This window comes from Lissotriton helveticus, chromosome 6 (genome assembly GCF_964261635.1).
Source record: "Lissotriton helveticus chromosome 6, aLisHel1.1, whole genome shotgun sequence".
NCBI classification, from domain to species: Eukaryota; Metazoa; Chordata; class Amphibia; order Caudata; family Salamandridae; genus Lissotriton; species Lissotriton helveticus.
This window is the reverse complement of record NC_136067.1, coordinates 965,316,730-965,339,739: the sequence shown is the minus strand read 5'-3', so window position 1 is coordinate 965,339,739 and position 23,010 is coordinate 965,316,730. Positions and strand designations below refer to the sequence as shown.

At 49.3% G+C, this 23,010-nt stretch overlaps 1 long non-coding RNA gene across 3 annotated transcripts in view; it reads left to right on the top strand.

The window, feature by feature from the left end:
• The window catches only part of LOC144763224 (uncharacterized), a 497,352-nt gene that overhangs the window by 278,199 nt on the left and 196,143 nt on the right, over nucleotides 1-23,010 (top strand). For 2 of the 3 annotated variants that reach the window (XR_013596194.1, XR_013596193.1), the window contains 3 exons: nucleotides 360-423; nucleotides 1,174-1,315; nucleotides 14,025-14,088. This is a non-coding gene — a long non-coding RNA (uncharacterized LOC144763224). The remainder of the gene's footprint in view (nucleotides 1-359; nucleotides 424-1,173; nucleotides 1,316-14,024; nucleotides 14,089-23,010) is intronic. The other variant, XR_013596192.1, reaches the window with a different exon arrangement.

The window sequence follows — 23,010 nt, the reverse complement described above, 5'->3', positions numbered from 1 at the left end:
GCACACTGATAACATGAGTCTTTTTTATCGCTTTTGCTTATAATACTTACTACCCTTGACCTTTTTTCAGCAAGTACAATAAGTAGGAAGAACACAACTTCTTTCAAGTCTTCATATTACTATGAAACACAAATGTTCCAAAACAAACAATGGTTATACTTGGTTTTCATCAAGGAGTATCTAGAGTCATTGATTAATGCGATGTTCTTTGATGCTTATATAAACTACCAAAAACAGATTGTCCAAAAATTAGTCCATGTTCATAAACATTCTTGTTTGCAATAATAATTTCTTTCTTTCTGTGGGCGCCAAAAATTAAGTGTGGCACTTAGCTCTTTCCTTGTCGTTTTTCTCTTCAGGTTTGAGTTCTAAAGGACACTGCAGTACTGGATTGCCAAAGAAGTTCATCGGATCAGCTGCCGGGTAAGAATTCGGTATCGAGCATCCCTAGATACCAGCACTAACGAGAAAACCGGAAGACTAAGCATCTTCTAGAACTGGGTGGGGCCTTAAATAGACTTGCCACACCCAATATGGCCACCACGCAGGCGCGCGCCTAACGTAACGCTGCGTGGGCAAAGGTCATTGTTGCTCCTGTAGTTTTCGGGACCAGACGCGTTTCTTCTGATCATCGATATGCCCTGTGAGTGACTCGTCCTTGCTCCCAGAGTCACATGCATTTCCTGATATCATTACAATACGTATTACCAACACAAATACAAGCGCGATATACAAAAATTAAAGTGCACATAAATAAACGCAAGAAAGAAATGTATTTCAGACACAATTATTTTCGTGATACATTTTCTTCAGTTACATTTTACAAATACTTAACCTAATATACTTAGCATACATGAGTGTAACACCTCTACATACACATACCGGTCATGCTGGCAGCCCGGGAGAGGGGTGGGTTTTCTATGGGGCTGAACATGAATCCCTTGATTCATGCAATCCTGACACCACCATAGATGGGCTACCATGACAGCACCCCCCTCATAATCTCCCCTAAAACCATGGGTATAGGTTTTGGTTTCTCGGGATATCGCCTATGAAAGTTTTGTTCTAGTTGTGATGCATGTTTTAGGTGAGCTAATGGTTCCCAAGAACGCTCTTCCGGGCCATACCCTTTCTAGTCCACTAAATAATGTAATTTTCCTCTTATTCTTTTAGCAACCAATAAGGATCGTACTTCAAATTCAGGCATGCCTTCTATGTCAATAGGAGGTGGTGGAGTAATTCTATGAGTCATAGGATGGATGATAAGGCTTCAAAAGAGAGACATGAAATACTGAATGAATGCAATATTTTGGAGGTAATTCTAATTTCATTTCCACTGGATTGACTACTTTCTGGATAGGAAATGGCTCAATAAAGCGAGGACAACATTTTTTATTGCCATAAACACGCAAATTATTTGTAGACAGCCAAACTTTATCTCCAACCGAATACAGTGGTTGTGGGGTGCGATGCAAGTCTGATTATATTTTTTTACTTTCTTTAGCTTTAGCCAAATGGAACTGTGCTTGTTGTTGGATAGACATTAATTTATTTACATATTCATTAACGGATGGATTCAGTAAAGTGGATGGAATTTTCCCAGGAATATTTTAGGGGTGAAATCCTTGAACACAGAAGAACGGGGACATACCAATATATTAATGTTCCGAGTTGTTATATGTAAATTCTAATGCCCACAAAAGTTCAGACCATTCTTGATCACTATCTGATAACATGCAGCATAAATATTGTTCAATGGTTTGGTTGGTGCGTTCTGTTAAACCATCGGTTTGAGGATGATAACTTGAGGACTTGCGCACCTTCATGTTTAATGACTTACTCAAATGTTGCCAAAAATTAGAAAGAAATTGAGGGTCACGATCTGAAATAACAACGGCTGGGGTTCCGTGTAGGCGAATAATATTTTGCGAAAATATAGATTCCAATTCTACTGCAGAGGGGAGTTTTTTTAATGGTATGAAATGTGCCATACAAGTAAAACGACCAATTACAGTTAGAATGGTATTATAACTTGTTGTGGCAATGGGTAGTTCCACAATAAAATCTAAAGATACCGTGTGCCACGGTTGTGTGAGTATAGGCAATAGCTGTAAGAGAACAGTAGGAACTTGATGTGAAGATTTGTTTTGACTACATATAGCACAACTCTCTACATACGTGCAAATGTCATGAAACATGGAAGGCCACCAAAAAGAACGTTTAATTAACTGATAAGTTTTCATAACTCCTGGATGTGCCGCTAAGGTAGAATCATGATGTATTTTGATAACATGATCTTGTAACAATTTAGTTGGTACACACATGTGTTCTCTCATCCACAATAAATTATGTTTCCATAAAAGTGAAGGTATCTCCTTTTGCCAATCTGATGTTGATTTTGTCTTTAACTCTTCTTGTATTTCTGAAATCACTTCTTTGTTTGAAAAGGTAGCTTGAAAACAATGAGATGGAAGGATTGTCTGCGGTGATGTTTGTTCATTTTTTTTTTTTATTTTTTTTTTTGAAGACGTTTATTATTGTTCAAAAAGTGCAGTACATATAGCAGAGCCTACAACCCTGCGGGCCGGCTGCAAAAAGAAAAATCTGTGCAGTGTTGAGGCAGATGATTTCAGGGGAAGGTATTATGCATATTGCAGGTCATTATCAGGCGTAACGTGTCACACGAAGATTATACATAACATGTGCTTGTAGCACTCGGCCATCACTGTAAATGACGTCTCATTTTACATTTTAATCATAATTCAACCAGTAACTTTTCAACAAGAAACAGGACCGTTCACAACTGCACGTCCCAGTGTGCCTACGGTGTCCGTGTAACTCCATGCACCTGTGTAGCATGTGGTGTGAATGTCTCTCCAACTTGTTTACGCATGTGCTAGGAGCGTACCGGTGAAGTGAGAGAGCCATGGCTGTCCTAGGTGGTCGGTGGTATAGCGGGTGGTGAACAGGGTCGATAAGCGGTGGCGTTCTACCAATTGTCCGCTCGTCGCACGACATGTGTGGCAAACATATGTGTGGCCCCATGACACTTTCGGTGGGTGCCACCCGCTCCCGTGTTCTCTGCCTAGGGTTCAGCCAGGGGTGCCCGTCTGTCGCAGTTTGATAGTGGGTATACCCGCAGCTGGGAAAAACAGGAATGCGTGACCATCAATATAGGAATGTGCAGAGGGAGACAGAAGTGGGGGGGGGGGAAGTGTACTCGTGCGGGTTGTGTCAAGGCTGTGGTGTAGAGAATTGCGTTCGGGTCATTACGTGGTGGAGAGCCCTCAGTAGCGCAGCCGACAGTGTTCGCGGCCTACATGCCGGGGGGTCGGTGGCACCCTCGGGGAGGTGGGGGGTGAGCGCGGTGTGCAGCCCTGTCTAGGATGTCGTCGCTCGTGGGGGGCCTGCCCGTCTCGGCTGTCGCTGCGCGATTCCCCTGGCCATGCCCTCTGCCTGCAGGGACCCCAGGATTTCATCCCAGATGTGTGCAATCGGGAACTGCCTCAGACCCGCTATCTCCTCCCCGCGCAGTGCCGTGCCCTCTGCTCTAGCCCAGTTAACGAAGGATGCGTACCAGTGCGCGGGAGCTGGCGGTTCCCTACTTTTCCAATGCCTGGTGAGGAGGCGTTTGGCCGTGATAAGGCCCAGGTCCCAGAACCGGGTTTGTGGTTTATTTTGTTTGGTCCTCTTGTACAACCCAAGAACGCATGCCTCCCATGTGGTGGGTAGTCCCGGGCCCGTGCTGTGTACCAGGAGTGATGTCACCTCCCCCCAGTAAGTGGACAGTGTCGGGCAGCCCCAAAGCATATGCAGGATGTCAGCATCCAGCAGATCGCATCGGGGACATGCTGCAGTGGCTATTGCGAAATATTTATTGATTCTGTCTGGCGATAGATATGCCTGGTGTAATATGTACAGCTGAATGGTGCGGAAGCGGGAGTTACGCGGGACGTTCACAGGGCTGGCCAAGATCAGTTTCCATTCTTTATCCGTCCAGTCCCTCCCTCGGTGGATTGCCCACTTGTCCCTGATCGGCTGTGTGGGCTTCTGGGTGTGTATGAGGAGCGCCTGTGCCAACCAGTGCGTGATATGTGAGCCTCTGCCCATGACGTATAGGTATTGGATCAAGTGGTGGAGCGGTGGCTCCTCCTGGATATCTCCCCAGGATATCGTATACGTCCTCACCACTGACGCGTGTAGGAGGAATTGTCCTGCCGGCAGGCCTGTGCCCTCCGATAGTTCCGCAAATGGGAGCAAGGTCCCGTCCGCGTATAAGTCGCCCATCGTCTCCACCCCGGCAGCAATCCAGGGTTCCATGCTGCGGGACGATACCATCCCATTCCTCCGGGGGGTACCCAGCAGGGGAAGGGCGGGAGCGTACGGTCTGACATTCTTTGTCAGCTTCAAGCAGCGGAGGAAACATTTGCGGGCTACGGCCATATGGAAGGGCAGAGGGCGAGGTCCCCTGGTCAGTGGATGAAACAGCGCGCACACCTGTGGGTACGTCCATTGGTAGTCCGCGTTGGCAGTGTCTTCTAGGTGTGAGTCGCTGAGCCAGTACGTAACCCATTGCAGCTGTGCTGCCAGGTAGTACAGCTCCATATTTGGGACCGCCATCCCTCCCTCCGCCGTCGGGGAATACAATTTCGCCAGGGCCACTCGTGGGCGCCCCTTGTTCCAGATTAAGCCGCGGAGCATCGATTCTAGGTCCCGAAAGATCCTCGTGGGGACGTACATCGGGATGTTTGCAAAGTGGTAGAGTAGCCTCGGTAGCGCTATCATTTTAGACAGAGCGATCCGGCTGGGCACATTCAAGGGTAGCGTCTTCCAGAAGTTCATCTGGGCCCTCAGTGAGGACACGGCGCGCCCCAGGTTGCCCTCCAGTATATCCTGCGGGTCTCTGTAAATGTGCAGCCCGAGGTACTTAAACGTGGTTGGGTACCAGGTAAGTCGGGCGCCACCGAGATGTACCTCGCATTCCTCCAGATCTGGGCTGAAGGCGTATACACCGGATTTGGCCCAGTTGACCCTGAGGCCCGATACCTCTGCGAAGGTCCGGAATATGTCCGATAGAATCGCAGGCACCGCGGTGAGGTCCCTCACATAGAGTAACAGGTCGTCTGCATAGAGCGAGACCGTGTGCACCCCGTCTGCTAGCGGGATCCCCCAGTCCCCTCCTTTGTCCCGTAACAGGGCTGCCAGGGGTTCGATGGCTAGGGAGAAGAGAAGGGGCGACAGGGGGCAGCCTTGTCTGGCGCCCCTGCGTACCCGCACCGCCTCTGACAGCAACCTGCCCGTCCGCACGCGGACGTTAGGTCTCTGGTAAAGCAGCCCGACCATGTCCATGAAGGCATCTCCCACGTCGAGTTTTTCCAACACCGCTCCCAGGTACGGCCATTCCACTGAGTCGAAGGCCTTCTCCAGGTCCAAGACGAGGCATCCCGACATCGGCCAGTGTGTTGTGGCCGCCTCCTGGACTCTGAATAAGCGACGCAGGTTACGGGAAGTACTCCTAGCCGGCATGAACCCGTTCTGGTCCGCATGTACCAGGGTCGGGACCTCCAGGGTCAGGCGGCGGGCCAGTAGGGAGGTGAATATTTTGTAATCCGTGTTTAACATGGCTAAAGGCCTGTATGATCCCATACACGTGCCATCCCTGCCTGGCTTCAGCAGCGAAACCAGGTTCGCCTCGTTTAATGAATTAGGGAGTGCCGAGTCCTCAATCGCATGTGTATATAGCTTGAGCATCTCCGGGATCAATACGTCCGAGCAAGCCTTGAAGAACTCAGCAGGCAGGCCATCTGGGCCCGGGGACTTGCCGTTGGACAATGCGAAGATGGCCTCTCGCATTTCCTCTTGGGTGAATGGTCCCCCAAGGTCCTCCTGTTGCGCGTTCGTCAGGGAGGGCAGTTGGACATCTGCAAGGAAATCCGCGACGGTGTCTGCGGAAACCCTCGTCTGTGACCTGTATAGGGCCTGATAGTGTCCCACAAACGCCTGGTGTATCTTGCTCTGTGTGTACACTATTTCCCCTCCAGTTGTCCTAATAGCGGACACCTGCTCCGTGCGGGAGTCCTGTTTGACCAGCCACGCCAGCAGTCTCCCTGACTTGTCGCCGTGTTGGTGCACACGCGCGGAGTGGGCCGCAAAATTAATGTGCCTCAGCCTTTCTAGTAGCGTCGTATGTTCCTCGCGAGCCTCCCTTAGCCTGTCGTCCGCGCCAGCCACTGCTTCCTGCTCCCAGCGGAGCAAGTCCGCCTCCACCCTGCTCAGATCTGCCTCTAGTGCCTTCTGTATGCCCCCTTGTGTGCCCAGGCAGTGACCTCGCATCACCACTTTGAAGGCGTCCCATTCCACACTTGGAGAGGACGCCGTGCCTGAGTTGTCGGTGAAGTACTGTGCCACTCGGGCCTGCAGGGCGTCCCTGAAGGGGGCGTCCAGTAGCAGAGCGGGCTGTAATCGCCACGTGGGTATGGGCGGGTGTGGGCGTTCCCAAGCTATCGCCAACGTGTGTGGGTTATGGTCTGAGTGTGTCCGGCCGAGATATTGCGTCTCAGTGATGTGTGGGAGCGTTTCCGTTGTCACCATGAATCTGTCCAGGCGGACGTGTAGCGCATGCGCCCCCGAGAAATATGAATATACCCTGGTGCCTGGGTGGCGCGTGCGCCACGCATCTCTGAGGTCCCATTGCGTTGCCCACCCAGAGAACGCCCTCGCGACCCCCAGTGATGTGGCATCTGGCCTGGGTGGGGTCGAGCGGTCCAGCATAGGGTCTAGCACTGTGTTGTAGTCACCTCCCAGTATCCAGGGGACTCCATGCCAAGGCGCTAATTTCTCCGAGAGGTGTGTTAGGAAACTTCCCTGGTCTGTGTTTGGAGAGTACACGGACGCCAGGACCACCGGCTGCCCGTCTAACCGACCCCTCACCAGCACATACCTCCCCCCCAGGTCTGTTATCACTTCAGCCATTGTGAAAGGGGTGCCTGGCCTAACCCATAGTAGTGTCCCACGGGCAAACGAGGAGTATTCTGTGGCGTATAATTGACCCCTCCATCTGCGCCGTAGTGTAACCACCTCCGCCCCACTCAGGTGTGTCTCTTGCAAGAGTGCGATCTGTACCTGCTGCCGTTTCAAGTATGAATATATTTGGTATCTGCGCGCAGGTGTGTGCATGCCCCTGATATTCCAAGTGCATATTTTAATCGTAGTCATGTTGGTGGTGCGTACCCCTCCCCATTTTCCGCACTAACAGCAGCTCCCCTAGGGGCCCTCCCATCGTCAATCTCAACACGCCCATCTCCGCCCCCCGAAGTACACTTCACATTGTCCTGGTAGTCATTGGGTAGGGGAAAAACATTAGATAACAACAACCAACTGTGGGTGAGACCCACCAAAATACCAAAGGGGCAGTGGCGAAACGGGCCACCGTCCATAATCTCAAGTGAGAGGGACAACAGTTCCAGTCTAAGGGGCAGTGCGCATAAGCACGATTGAGGCCAAGAGGAAGTTAAGTTCGTTAAAGGGATTCTAGTTCCATCCCCAAGCCTCAAGCTGCAAGTCTTTCACCGGCCTCCAGCCGTATCCGCAGACGGCCAAGGACTGGTACGGGTCAGGGGGCAACCTCGCCAACCCCAACCCCGTCAATCGCCAGCGCCACTAATGCAGTACTCACTGTGCCCGTGGTCCACTGTTCATTCGGTAGGCATGAGGGAGAGGGGCGCGCCCCTGGGTGCACCCGGCGTCTCAATGGCCTTTGCCGCTTCCCTCTCGCCTGTGCGGCCATGGATCATACCTCTCCGGTGGGGTCAGTGGACCAGATCAGAGGTTTGTGGCGTGACCACCGGCAAGTCTACAGAGATCTGCGAGTTTGGGATCCCGTAGATGGCCTCATCATCATCGCTGGGCGCCGTCTGTTGTCCGTCCTCGGGGTTCGTGTCCTGGGAGGGTGGGTTGCTGAGCTGGGAAACTTTCCGTAGTGCGTCACGCTGTTCCTGGAGTATCTGATCCAGCGGGGGAGAGTGCCGTGATCCTTCGTCTGCCCGCTGGGACTGTTGGGTTCCACGCCTCCGGCGGGTTCGTGGGCCTCGCCGCCTGAGCCTCGCCTCGCCCCCACGGGTGTGCTTGGGCGCTGAGTCCGTGCCCCCGTCCAGCCACTCGCTGACCTCCCCGGGTGTCCCGAAGAAGTAGGTGCTGTCACCTGTCACCACTCTCAGCTTCGCAGGGAAGAGTAGGGAGTATTTGAGGCCTGCTGTGCGCAGTCTCTTTTTGACTTCCAGGAAATCATGTCTCTGGCGTTGCACCTGGACGGTGTAGTCGGGGAAGAACATGATTGACGCATTGTCTATGCGTATTTCACCTATGCGCCTCGTTTCCCGCAGGACTGCATCCCGGTCCCTGTAGTTCAGTATCCTGAAGAGCAGTGGTCGCGGGTTGGTGCCAGTCGCGTAGGGCCTTGTCGGCACTCGGTGCGCGCGTTCCACGACAAAGTGAGGCGATAGCGTGCCCTCCGGCAATAGGGTCCGTAGCCAGTCCTCCACATGTTGCGCGGGGTGGTTCCCCTCCCATTTTTCCGGGACGCCTACTAGTCTAATGTTATTGCGTCTCGCCCTTCCTTCCGCATCCTCGGCCCTGTCTTCCAGGAACTCCACTCTACTCAGGAGGTCCTGTACCTGCTTATCTGTTTGGGTGACTTTGGGTTCGATCTCTTTCACCGCGCCCTCCAGGACCTTGGTTCGGTCGGACAACTTCCTGTGGTCGTCTCTCAGGAGGGTCAGGTCCACAGCCACGCCATCTATCTTGGACTCCAGGGATGTTCTGGTTTGCTGAAGCGATTGCTCCATTCGCTCTACGGCCGCCAGCACGCTGTCAAGTCTCGTGGCCAATTGTTCGGCTGCCATTTTGTCGAGCTGCTTGCTCGTTTTCCCTTTCGGCAGTGCCCCACCAGTCCCGGAGCGGGACCGCACCCCTCCTGACATGTGCGGGGGTGTGCGTCCAGCAGAGTCGTTTTCTCCGCCACCCAGGTGGCACCTCCGAGAGCTCCCCCTGTCAGTGCCAAGGGTCCGTTGGTCCGGGGTTCCCCCCCCAACCTTGGTCGGCGTCTACGTAGGGAGGGTTGTGGGGGCCCAGTGTGTCACCTCCTCACCGCAGTCCAGTTGCGCCACTCAGCCCGTAGTGTAGCGAGCGTCCCATGAAGTCGGGTGCCTCGTGTGTGGTCGGCTGTTTCCTCACGGCTTGTTCCCCTCTCACAGGTGCCTTTGCGTGTGGGGGGGAGGGGGGGTCCGCAGGCGCCCCTCCAGGCGCTCTCCCCGCCGGCAGTTGCGAAGTGTGGGCCCGACCGGGGGCACCGGCAAGGTGTGGGCGGTTCCGCCTCCCTGGTCTCACCGTGCCCGGCCTCAGGTCTGTGACTCTCCGGGTTTCTCCTGATGCCATGCTGCGCCCCAGGGGCCGCCCGGGTCTCCCCCCTTTCGTCTGGCCAGTTCGCGCACCCCAGGCGCCACCTCCGAGCTGTGTTGCAGGTGCTGGATCTCAGTTAGTCACCGGGTAGGACAGGGGGGTTAGGGCCGGGCCTCCGCTGGACCCCCAGGGCTCGCCCCCAGTGCGGCAGTGATCCGGTGGCAGCCTCCGGGGAGCGCAAATTAAGCGTGGCGGCGAGTCGTGGGCGGCCTCGCTATCCCGGTCCCCTCGTGCCGGCCCCCGTGTCCGCGACTCTCCAGGTATCGCCCGGTGGCCTGCGATGTCCCAGGGGCCCCCCGTCTCGCCCCCTCCTCACCGGGTCTGGTTGCGCTCCCGGACTGCCCCAGGCGCACCGGCAGCAGTCCCGCTGGGGCTACGACGCGAGTGGTGTGTCTCCGCAGTCCGTTGTCCACTGGGCAGGTCAGCAGTAGCAGGGCCGGTTCATCGCAGGACTCTCTGCGTCGTCCCTCAGTGCAGCGGCAGTGCCATGACGGCCTCCTGGATGTGTGGGCCGGGGCCTGTGTGCTAGGCCCAAGCCCCGGTCTCTCGTGGTTGCTCTGCCGGCCGGGAGGTCCCTGGGTCCGCAGGGGAGTCGTAAGACGGGCCGGGGTCCGGCCCGACGGAGCCTCGGAGCAAAAGTCGGCCAGATCGCCGAGACGACCTCCACGAACGTCCGCCTGCAGTTTCCGGCGGCCTCGGTGTATTGTGGCGGATAATAGGCTCGGGGAAAGGGGAGCTTTTCACGGAGCTCTACCCGAGCACGTCCTCCGCCATTGCGTGCTTAGCCACGCCCCCTGCGGTGATGTTTGTTCATTACTAGTTTCATCAATACCTATTTGTGATAAAGCGCCTGCTTTATTATTGTCCTTCCCAGGTTGATAAGTTATAATAAAATTATAATCATTAAAAAACATTGTCCAACGCAATTGACGTGTATACAAAGCTTTTACAGACCTAAGGTGCTGTAAATTGCGATGATCTGTACAAATGATAATTGGATGTCTAGCTCCTAACAAGTATTGGCAGTATTCTTCGAACACAGCTTTAATGGCCAATAATTCCCTATCTGCAATGTCATCATTTATTTTGGTAGGCAACAATTTTCTGGTAAAATAAGCTATGGGATGCATCTGACCAGTATCTTTGTGTCTTTGAGACAAAATACCTCCAATAGCGAATTACGAGGCATCGGCTTCCACAATAAATGGACGGGAAAGGTCTGGATGCATGAGAATGGGTGCGGAAGTGAATTGTGCTTTTAACTCTTGAAATGCTTTTTCATCTTGTTCATTCGACTAAAATTTTACTCCTCTACATAATAGTTTAGTAATTGGAGTGATAGTTTTTGAAAAGTCACAAATAAAGCGTCTATAAAAATGTGCTAATCCTAAAAAACGTTGTATTTGCTTAGGGGTAGATGGATCAGTCCAATTGAACACAGCGACTACTTTTTTTAATCATTTCTATACCTGTTGGACTGATGATATATCCAAGAATATCAACTTTGGTTGCATGAAATATACTCTTTTCCAATTTTACATACAAAGAATTTTTTAACAGCTGTTGAAGAATGGCCCGTACTTGTTGTACATGTTCAGTTTCATTCTTCAAGTAGATGAGGATGTCATCGATATATACCACACAACAAATATTTAAAAAGTCTCTTAAAACTTAATTTATAAAATACTGAAATGTGGCAGGAGCGTTGCAGAGTCCGAAGGGCATGACTTGATATTCAAATAGCCCACATTTTGTATGGAATGCTGTCTTCCATTCATCGCCCTCATGGACTCGCACCAGATAATAAGCTCCTTGCGAATCTTATTTAGTATTAATGGTGGCATCTTTAATTTCGTCAAACAGAGTAGGTATTAATGGTAATGGATACCGATTTTTCATTGGTACATTGTTCAACACACGGTAATCAATACACACGCGTAATTATCCTCCTTTCTTTTGGTATGAAGAAAAGAGGAGAGGATACAGGAGATTTGGAGTGTCTTATGAACCCTTTGCTACATATTCATCTAAATAATTTCATAAATATTCATTTTCTTTTCTCCGTAAGAGCATAAATTCTGCTACATGGTAGTGTAGCTCCGGGCACTAAATCTATGTAGCAATCATAATCCCTGTGTGGTGGTAAGGAATTTGCCTTTTGCTTATCAATTACATCAAATAAATCTGAATACGCTTCTGCTACTCCTTCAAGAAGTAATATGCTCCTAGGGCCTTTTGGATAATCATATCCTTGTATCACGTTTGTGGATATATTATGTAATAGACAAGAATTATGACAATGCTCTGAACTAAATGTCACTGTCCTTTTTAACCAATCAATCTGAGGATTATGTTGCACAACCAAGAAATCCCTAAAATAAGACGAAATTGTGGAGCATATATTATTTCAAAACTAATACTTTCACTATGATCATTGGTGCCAACCATCACTAGATTTTCTGTCTCATCTTGTATCAAACCAGAAGTTAGCTCTTTACCATTTACTGCCCTTACAATTTCTGGTTTATTCTTAGGTATGGTGTTTAACCCTAACACTTGCAAAAATTGGGTGTCTATAAAATTACCAGTAGCACTGGAGTCTATTAATGCATCAACTGAACATTTGGGTCTCTTATCACTCTGCGATTGTAGTATTACTCGTATGCTAAGATGATGAGATGATGTTTCAGGTGTGGTAGAGGCCAAACTAGACAAGAAACCCGACAAACTGACCTTGTCTTCTGCCGAGCTTTCTAGTTTTCTGTCTGCTGAACACAAACTACGTCAGTGGTCTTGAACTTACTCATGTCCAGATTTTCCACAATATAAGCATTGATTTAATTTCCTACGCTTCTCTTTTTTCTCTTTTGAAAGTGGCCCTCTGATAGTTCCAATTTGGATTGGTTCTTCTTGATCAGTCTTAACACTGGAATCAACTTTTTTCTCTATAAACATAAATACTCTATGATCTGTCCTACTACTTCGTTCTCCTTTTCGTTCCGTCAAACGATGATTCCGTTTTACCACCAAATCAATGAATTCACTACAGTTCTCTGGTGGATCTAAAATTTGCTTTACCATATATTTGAGCTCGTCGCATAAACCTCTATAAAACAGTGACACCCTTTTTTCCTCTGGCCATTCTGCCTCAATCACTGATCTATTAAACCTAGAAATATAATGCAGTAAATCCAAAGAGCCTTGTTTTAAATTGGGTAACTCATTATCTGCAGACTGTACAAACACATGTTTAGCAAATCATTTTTTCATGGTTTCTTTGAAAAGTCGTAAGTTATAAAAGATAGGGTCATCTTTTTCTATTAAGGGTACGGACCATAATGCTGCCTCACCACCTGAATGCGATTTTAGAGGAGTCGTCAGGAAAGGCTGTTGGCTTAGCAATAAAATGTAACACACTGATTTAAAAAGATTGTAAATTTGTTGCTATCGCCATGAAATCGTTCAGGAGGCGCCAAAGGAACTGGAGTGGGAGTTATCACTTGAATTTTCATAGGAGAGGTTGTAGTGGTATCTATGGTACGAGTAGTGTTCTGAAAACTAGATGGTTTTAGAACTGGCTTCTGTGAGGGAAAACTCAAAGTGGGACATGCTTGCAAAACACTTTTTAATTGAGAAAGATCTCTGCGTAAAGCAGCATTCTTAGATCGGATGTCTGCTAATACAGACGCTATATCCTGAAGAGATATTTGCTGGGCTTGATCCATAACGTGTGGGAGAAACTTTCTTCGTGGGCTTAGTCCTCTGTCATAGGTAACCATGCGATCTTACCTTGAATCCGCACTGTGGTGTTTCGCAGAGACATTATGGACCAACTTCCCAGAACCCTACCTGATAACATGTGTATGGAACTATTCACTAAGGATATATGATAGGGTCCAGGGAGGAGGGCTGGATACTGGACGCTGGAGGATTCATTGTTGTCGACCTGCAAGGCAACAAGAACTAGTGTTCAGTATTTTTCTCCTACTTTAATTAGCATTAATTCTTCCCTAAAACAAACTACTCTCTCATAATGTATTCTTAACTGTTCCTACCTGCGATCTAAAGATGATTGACTCAGCGTCCAGATGTGGTGGTTGAAGGTCTGCACTCTTTTGGTATGGCGTAGTTTTTCTTCATTAGGCTCTTCTTGTGTAGAATAGTCTATAACAAGAAAGAGCAAACTTTAAGGCCTATTCACATGATAACATTAGCAAGCACACTGATAATATCAGTCCTTTATATCGCTTTGGTTTATAATACTTACTACCCTTGACCTTTTTTCAGCAAGTATAAGAAGTAGGAAGAACAAAACTTCTTTCAAGTCTTGATATCACTATTAAACACAAATGTTCCAAAACAAACTGATTATACTTGGTTTTCATTAAGGAGTGTCATTGATTAATGCGATGTCCTTTGACGCTTCTATAAACTACCAAAAAACAGATTGTCCAAAAATGTGTCTATGTTCATAAACATTATTGCTTGCAATAGTAATTTCTTTCTTGCGGTGGGTGCCAAAAATGAAGAATGGCACTTAGCTCTTTCCTTGTCGTTCTTCTCTTCAGGTTTGACTTCTAAAGGACATCGCAGTACTGGATTGCTGAAGAAGTTCGTTGGATCAGCTGTCAGGTAAGAATTCGGTATAGAGTGTCCCTAGATACCAACGCTGATGAGAAAACCGGAAGACTAAGCATCTTCTAGAACTGGGTGGGGCCTTAAATAGACTTGCCACACCCAATATCGCCGCCACGCGGACGGATGTCTAACTTAATGCTGCATGGGCAAAAGTCATTGTTGCTCCTGCAGCGTTCAGGACCAGACGAGCTACCTCTGATCACCGATACGCCCTGTGAGTGACTCGTCCTTGCTCCCAGAGTCACATGCATTTCCTGATATCGTCACAATACGCATTACCAACACAAATACAAGCGCGTTATACAAAAACGAAAGTGCACATAAATAAACGTAAGAAACAAATGTATTTCAAGACACAATCATTTAGTGATACATTTTCTGCAGTTACATTTTACAAACACTTAACCTAAATATACTTAGCATACATGAGTGTAACACCTCTACATACACATACCGGTCGTGCTGGCAGCACCGGACAGGGGTGGGTTTTCTATGGGGCTGAACATGAATCCCTTGATTCATGCAATCCTGACACCGCCATAGATGGGCAACCATGACAATAGGAGCCTGGATCAAGTATCACCCCAAGGGGGGGCTTGGCTTAGCTGGCTGCAAGATGGCCGGCCTGTGAGTGGGCTCTGCCGGCCAAGCCAATTATCCACCATAATCCTACGGACCTGGGGTGCTCTGATGGCCCCCACACGGAGATCTGTGATGTCTGCACCCTGGGCAGTGAATAGATTTATTTATTATCGGCCACTGCACACTGGAAGCGAGAACAGGCCCCTCGTGCGTGGATAGGGCCTGTGTGTAGCTGAGTGGTGGGCCTTGCGGCGGAGCGGCTGCATTGCTTCTTGCGCCCCCTGAGCAGACTCTGCCTGGACTGTGCCAGTGACTCCGACTGCTGCGGAGCAGGAATGCGCCACTGTGCAGGGGTGGTATTCCTGACAAAATCATCTAGTAAGTGGGGCGGATGTGGCAGGAGGCGGCTTCTGGCAGAGTGGGGGTACAGGTGCCGTACCGTGGTGCCCGGGGTGACGCATGACTGTGGCATGTGTGCCTACCTCCTGGCAGTCGGTGGTGGCCCCTTTCTGAGCCCTCTGGGCCCTGCAACAGGGGCGCTGCGCCCTCCTTGTATCCCCGCTCCAGCACATCCTCGCTATGCGGCTGCCCTCGCAGCTCGAATCCTGAGGCTTGGCCGAGGGTCTTCGAGTGCTGGCGGAAGGAGTGGGCTGGAGCGGAGTTGTGCAGTTGCCGCGGTGGTGTGTTCTGCCCCTGGACAGGAGTGAGTAATCCTATGCATGCACTGACTGCGGGGAGATTAGCCCTGCAGTGGAGTGAGGACTCTGTGACCCTCCCCTCTCCCCTTTTAAAAAGGAAAGACATGTCTGGCCTATTGTTCTGGGCCCCTGAGGCATGTCTGCCTGACTCGCACGGGGAGGCGTGTTTGCGGGTCGGAGGACAGAAGCTGTTAGTGCAAGTGACTGAGGCCTGCCTGATTTCTTCCTATTGTCGCTACTGGACCACCGCATTGCCCACTGGTGCTTCCTGTTCGCCAGGTTCTATCTAGGTAAGGTGCCTGTCAGGATGTGGTTCCTCGGAGCTTGTGCGATGATAGAAGAGCCCACCTCCAGGCAGCTTTAACTCTGATTTGTCGTTACGACACAGAGTATAAGAGTGGCCAGGTGAGGGGAAAGGGTGTTGGGAAAGGAACAGCAGGGAGGGAGATCTGAAATAAGAAATGTACAATACGTTAACACAAGGAGATCTAAGGATTGAGATACTTTCACTAAATACTGTATGTTTTAACATATTCACCTTTGTATCCCTACTGTAAATCCTGAGGCGCGTAAGGAGTATAGCTAGAATAAAACACACAAGTCACACTATTCATAGTTCAATAACTTCACTATAATCAAAAGGGTCTTGGATTAGACCCACCGCAAACCTTTCCACACTTGTCTTATACAATGCTTGTTTGCTGGACCTGCCACGCAACTTTGTACAACCATATCTTGGATATGAATGTCTTTTGAAGTTCTTTTCTTTAGCAAAAAGTGTTCCAAAAATTATCCGTTTAGTTCGTTAAAACAGAAATGTTTCCATGAGCAGTAAGGATTAACTGTCTTTAAATGTCTCAGAATAGTCTCAGCAAAATGCCAATACATGGTAGCAAAAATGAACATAAGCTTCGTGATGCCACGATACTCGTACCCTGATTCAGGTGAAAGCTGCCTAAACTACCCGTGACATCGCCGATGATGACCGCAGCTGATCTTGAGCTGTGTTCCGAGGTTTCTGCTGCTGACGGAATCGGCAGGAAGAAGACCGCCACAGCTGATTCATCCTCCAGGTGCAGCGGAGGAATAGTGAGCATTTATTTGTGGGTGCAGTTCTCTTTTATAGGAGGGAACCGCCCTTACAGATCGCCGTAGTTCCAGAACGCTCGTAGGAGCGTGATGACACAAAGGGGGCGTGGCCACGGAGCTACCGGCAATAATAAAGAATACAGGGCTCAAAAGACAGCAATAAAGAATACAGGGCTCAAAAAAGAACAAAATGACATGCCTGAGAAGAACTGTGCCTACTAAGGTTACAAACCATAACATGCAATGTGTACTTACTAGATGGTATGAAACATAGCGAATAAACATAGCATGAGCATATTAGCATCCATCAAAGAATAGTAATAAACATTCAACAAAGGACAAGAAAACAGTTTCCTGGCATTCAGTATTACTGATTCCATTTTTGATGAAAGAACCACCAATAACGCGCCATAGGAGTGTGGGTTATGCATTTTGCCACAAAGTTTGCGCGAGCATTTGCCTGTGCCCCTAGAGCTGAAGCCCATAGCCATGACAGTGCCTGAATTTAACACTGATCTGGGGCGGTGGCAAACTATGGCTGGAGGGCGCCTGCTGGGAGATGCAGGTGTACCTGAGTCCTCCAACATCAAGAAGATGGAAGATTTTGTCAAAACATTACTGCGCGACCTTTTTGGCGATGTGCTCTCGCCGATCTTTATTGTCGAGAGGGTGCATAGATCATTAGAGCCGTGGCATCCTCCTGTCGTAATTTAGCAATGATTAGGTTAAGCATTAGCAGAAGACATCTTGTATTTAGAGAATATCTTGTTGGTTTACGGAATCCATTTTGTATTTCTGTCCACCATTTTGTTTGCCATGTGCTCTGTCCTACCTTCCTGTTAGCTGCTCTTGAAATCTGCCTAGTGACAAGATATATTTATCCTCTTCTGCTTTGCACATGCTCAGTTGAGCATGTAGCTGTCTCCAATTTGTAACTGTCAAGATGTGTCCACCAGAATTAGCTAACTGTCAGCCCTTCCCACTTGTTGCTAGCACACTCTCTGTATGACCTTATATGTATTTGAAACCAACACTCTATGCCTTGTACTGCCTTCATTTCAGCCCCTGTGTGGGTATAAAAGGACCAGGCTCCTTCTAGTCAGTGTGCTACCTCATACTATACCGAAGGGTGTTGTGTGAATGTAGTTCCACCTCATGAGGTTTAATAAACTCTGTCTTTTCGATTCCAGTTTCTATGCCAACTTCTTATTATTGGTCTAAGGACTCTAAGCAGAGAAGGACGAATCCCTTGCACTAGTAGGCCTGGCTGAGGCTTGCTACCACAAATTGGCGCTTCCAACGTGGGGCTCATCGGCGACTCGGATGCCCGAAGGATTGGTCGAGACGAAGGATTGGAATCCCGCTTTGGACGTGATCACTGCCGGAGGAGACCTGAGTCTTGGCATCCACGGCGTTTTCCCTTTCTTTCTGATCTGACCATCCAGGTGGCGCCGGTCCTCGACTGAGATCTCTTCTGTTGATTCGCCGTGCAGTGACCGCTTGGTCGATTTGAGAACTTGGCAGTAGGAACCTGGACACCATTTGATTGGTAAGAGCCGTTTCGCGGCACTTGCTGTAAATTTGACGCCTTGGATTGGTAAGATACAGGCAGATGCATCAAGCAAAATACCTCCCGGTAAAATAGCGAATCGGTAAAACAGGCCGATACCGACCGCAAAACCCCTAAATGCAATGCATCAATACAAATCGGTAAATATTAAAGAATCGCTAAAAAATCCCCTCGGTAAATTACCGAATCGCTATCCAGCCAATCGGAAATAATGAAAACCAAAGCAGGCCCCGGAAATACCAAATCGCTATTAAAGAATCGCAACGGAATGCATAAAAAATCGCAAATACCGAAAACTTCAAAAATCGCTATTTAGCATGAGCAAAATAAGGGGAATCTCAAACTGGAGGTAAAGTTATACAAATGAAGAAAAAAAAAAATTACTGACAGGTGCTGACAATCAGTAACCCTTTAAAAATGACCCTGGCAACCCTGTTAGTCAACCAAAATGGCTGCCCCCTACGTGCTCACTCGGAGGAGGAGAATCAATGCCCTGGCCCAGCGAAGGAGGATGATCCAGGATAGGGTCTTCAAGGTGCGCATCACATTGCTCGGGCAAACAGAGGAGCAGGTGTACGATAAGTACAGACTCAGCCCTGCCATGATAATGCGTCTAATAGCAGATCTGGAACCACAACTCCAGCACCAGACCCTTAGGACCCACGCAATACCAGCCCATGTCCAGGTCCTATGCAGCCTGCACCTGCTGGCGTCTGGAAGCTTCCAGGGGGTAATAGCAAAAGCCGTAGGCGTTTCGCAAAGCGCACTATCACGCTTCTTCCACAGGTTCCTGGACGCCATGCTAGCATCGATACATCGCCACATCACCTTCCCCACGACCCCCCAACAGTTGAACCGCACCAAGCATGAGTTCTACCAGGTGGCCCAATTCCCCCATGTGATAGGGTGTGTCGACTGCACCCATGTCCACATCTGTCCTCCCTCAGCCACCGAATACATCTACCGCAACCGGAAGTCATACCATTCCATTAATGTGCAGGTTGTGTGCAATGCCAAGCACATCATTACGGACCTTGTAGCCCAATATCCAGGGAGCACACACGACGCATACATCTTCCGTCACAGTGGCATCCACAGGCGCCTGATCAACGGTGATTTTGGAGTTGGACACCTACTAGGCACGTATTGATGCGACACCATTTAATCCATCCCCACATGTACCATAGCATTCATGCCGCTAACCATTCTCTCCCCATCCTGCAGGTGACAGCGCTTACGCCTTGCGTGAGTATCTACTCACTCCCTACCTCAACCCAGCAACACCACAAGAGCAGCGCTACAACAGAGCACACATCAGCACAAGGAATGTTGTAGAGCGCACATTCGGCATCCTCAAGAGTCGCTTCAGAATATTGCACAAGACAGGAGGTGCCTTGCAGTACGACCCAGTGACCTGCTGCCAGATCATAGCTGTCTGTGCCTTCCTGCATAACATCGCAACAAGAAGGGGGATACCCATAGAGGTGTACAGTGAGGTTGAGCTACGTGCACAGCAACCCCCCCCAACACCGACAGGCACATGTGCCCAACACAGCAGAAGGGCAAAGAAGGCGGACATACATCACACGGCATCACTTCTGAGACAGGTAAGAAAGAGCCATGACAAGATGATATGCATTGCAAGGGTTTAATGCCCATTAACACCTGACTGGTGCTGATTAATGTAACCGAAACATGACGCAGCGTAAAATAAAACAAAAGAGAAAATGTACATTGACAACACAGGTGCTGCATGTGGCACTACAGTTGGCCCATGGTTACCTCACCATGGCCAGGGAGCCATTGCATCATGGCTATTTACGTTTGCCACGGACACCCAGCCTCCTGTCCCGTGACTCCTCAACATCTCCTTGATCACTCACAGTGGCTGGTGACGCTGCTCACACTTGAGGCTGCCTCACTCACCTCATCCCCTCCCGCACTGCTGATACTGGCAGTTCCAGCCTGCAGGTGCTCCACTGCAGTGGTCACTCTCTCGAGGGTCTTTGCCACATCCCCACAATAATGTCCCATGTCCTCCTGCAGGGACACCGATCGGCGGGCTACTACAGCTGTGCTGTTGCACAGCTTCTTGATGGCCTTAATTGTGGCATTGGTACTGAGCGAGTACTGCTCATGTCTCCGGCGCTCACTCCGTTGGCCTGCAACAACAGCGCGTGTTAGTTCCTGTAGGCATACCTTAATGTCATTGTTGCCCTCTGCAACGGCTGTGGTCAGCTCTTGTACAGCGTCAGTCATTAATGAAAATCGGTTGGACATCCTTGTCATGCTAATTTTCATTGCACCCATGTGTTTTGCCTGCAGGCGCTGAACACGCAGCATCCGGCTCTCCACGACTCCATACACATCTGCAGGATCTACTGTTGTCGCTGCAGCCCTACCCAGGGATCCGGCCCGCTGTCTAGCTCGCAGACGTGCTGCTGTTCGTGCGGTTGGGGTGACGACAGCCTGCTGCTGTACATTAGTGGCTGCTGGCATCAGCTCCGTCTCCATCTCCTGCAGGGAGGGGACATTTGCCCTGCGGCTATGTGTGGTTGGCAGGACTTGTGGAGGTGGAGGTGGTGTTGGTGTTGCTGTCCGCGGTGGTGGTGGTGGAGGTGGTGTTGGTGTTCTTGGCCGCGGTGGTGGTGGTGGTGTTCTTGTCTGCGGTGCTGGTGGTGGTGGTGATGTTTGCGGTGGTGGTGAAGGGGAAGGACTGCCTCCATGTTCCAGCGGGTTCTCCGCATCGGTCACCACTGGGGTCTCACAGATGACTAGGCGGCCGCTGTCATCTGATTCCATGGGGGAGGCATCTGTGTGTGAAACAGAGCATTGTTATGAATTTGTGGATATTGTAATTTTTTGCTTTAGTCATCTACATAAAGGACATATGGGAACTGACTTTTGGCCCTTGGCTGCTGTTTTCATGTCATGCACCTCAGGGGTCAGACAGGAACCCTTTCATGTTATGACTACAACTCCCATGAAGCAACACTCTGTTGAGGGATTGTGCTTTAGGCACGGCTACTTGTGCACTGTGTTTGGCTTGGGGAAATGGGCAGGGGTTGACAAGACGCTGCATATCTGCACTGGCTTGCATCTTACCTTGTCCGCCTTCCGCAGCACCAGAGGTGTCCAGTTGGGTGACCCCCACAACAGCTTCCGGTTCGATGGTCAACTCCACAAGGTCCTCGAGGGCTGTGTTCGGTGTCACATTGGAGGACCCACCACCTGTGCCAGCCGCATCCTTCACCCTTTCCGCGATCCTCTCCTTAGCCCTTTTGCGGAGGTCGTACCACCGTTTTTTAAGGTCCTCGATGCTGCAGTGGGTGACTCCCACAGCATTCACACTGTCCTTGATGCGCAGCCACATCCTGAGCTTCCCCTCCTCTGGCACCTTCAGGGACAGTCTGCCAAACAGTCTTTCATGCCTGCTGCTGACACCCTCTATCAGAATCTCAAGTTCCTTGGCAGAGAACTTTCGTTTTCTCTTCCTGGTTTTGTCCTTTCCCTTGGGTGCTTCTTTCTCCATGATGCACTGCTGTGCAGGTCCTGGTCACTGCTGACTATGTATTGCTCCTCTGCTCCTGTGCTCTGCCTCCTCCTCTGAACTCCTCAGGGCACCGAGTGAAGCATGGGCTGAGCTACTTCCCGGTTGTGACGTCATCAGCCTGCTTCCGATGCGCCGCGTGTTTTTGCCGATTTCCCTAATACCGATTTCGCAGATACCGATTCGGTATTTGCTAATTCGGTATTTGCTAATTCGGTATTTGCGAAAACGGTTTCTCGCAGCCATCTCGCAATGTTTTACCGATTTTTACCGATTCGGTAATATTTAGCTAATTTATTGATGCATCGCGGTTTGCATGTCCTTCTTAGCGATTCCTTATTTTTCGCTAATAAGGACTAGGAAGACCGATTTTTGATGCATCTGCCAGATAGTTTAGAAACGCTTACTGTGGCATTTGTATATGGAATTGGCCAAATATTGAACTTGTCCTATTAATATGTATATATATGTGTTGCAATACATATAGGCAGGTAATGAGATTTTTCTCTACTTCTAAGAATATTTGAACGGCGCAACGTACGAAGAGTACTTTAAGCGCTACTTTTGATTATAATACTGCATATTTTGCACTATTTTTGGCATGCCTGTTTCCAGCACACTTCGTAAGATGTGTTGCTTTTGTAGAGGTACCAATTTGAGAATCGATGAAGCGAAACCGCCCCTCCGGAGGGGATGCCTAATAGGAACATGTATATTAAATATGGTATTTCGTCCATAATGTACAGCACATTGTGGAATAAATACACCCGCAAGTATCCTGAGTTGCTTTGGCCTATGCGTGGGTCATTTGATTTGCGAAAGATTCAGTATGTGGAGCAACGGATGTTCAAGAGAAAGGCTAGGCAAGACATGTTTGACTGTGTGCGAAAGTTGGAGAAAGAAGTGCGTGAGCGAATGAAACGTGAACCGGGCTTGATTGAAAAAGAACAGCGTAAAAGTGTACATGCGAAAGCATTAGAAATGAAAAATAAAGAGATTAAAGAAATTAAAGAAAGGGAAGATAGGGAGCGTCAGTTACAGGTAAATGGCCAATATGCTATTCGTAGGCCTCTTTATCCTATTCTTAATAAACCCCAAGATGATTCTCTTTTATTAGATCGTTGTCCACCTGTATACTGTTCCCTCTGCTCCTGATGAGTCAGATGAGGACTCTCCTACGGAGCAAGATAAAGCCCAAGACACTCGCTCAATGTTAAATACCGAATGTTCCTCTCAGATTAGATCTGCGGCGCGTAAAGCCAATCGTAGTACTAATCCTGCTTTTGAAATCTTAGATACTATTCAGAATTGGTTGGAAAGGGAACAAAAATATTTCACCGAGATATTTGCTGCAGAGGTTCTGAGCGATTTAGGAAATATTCGGTGGAAGTAGAGCCAGATGATATAGCAGCTGATTGTAAGCAATT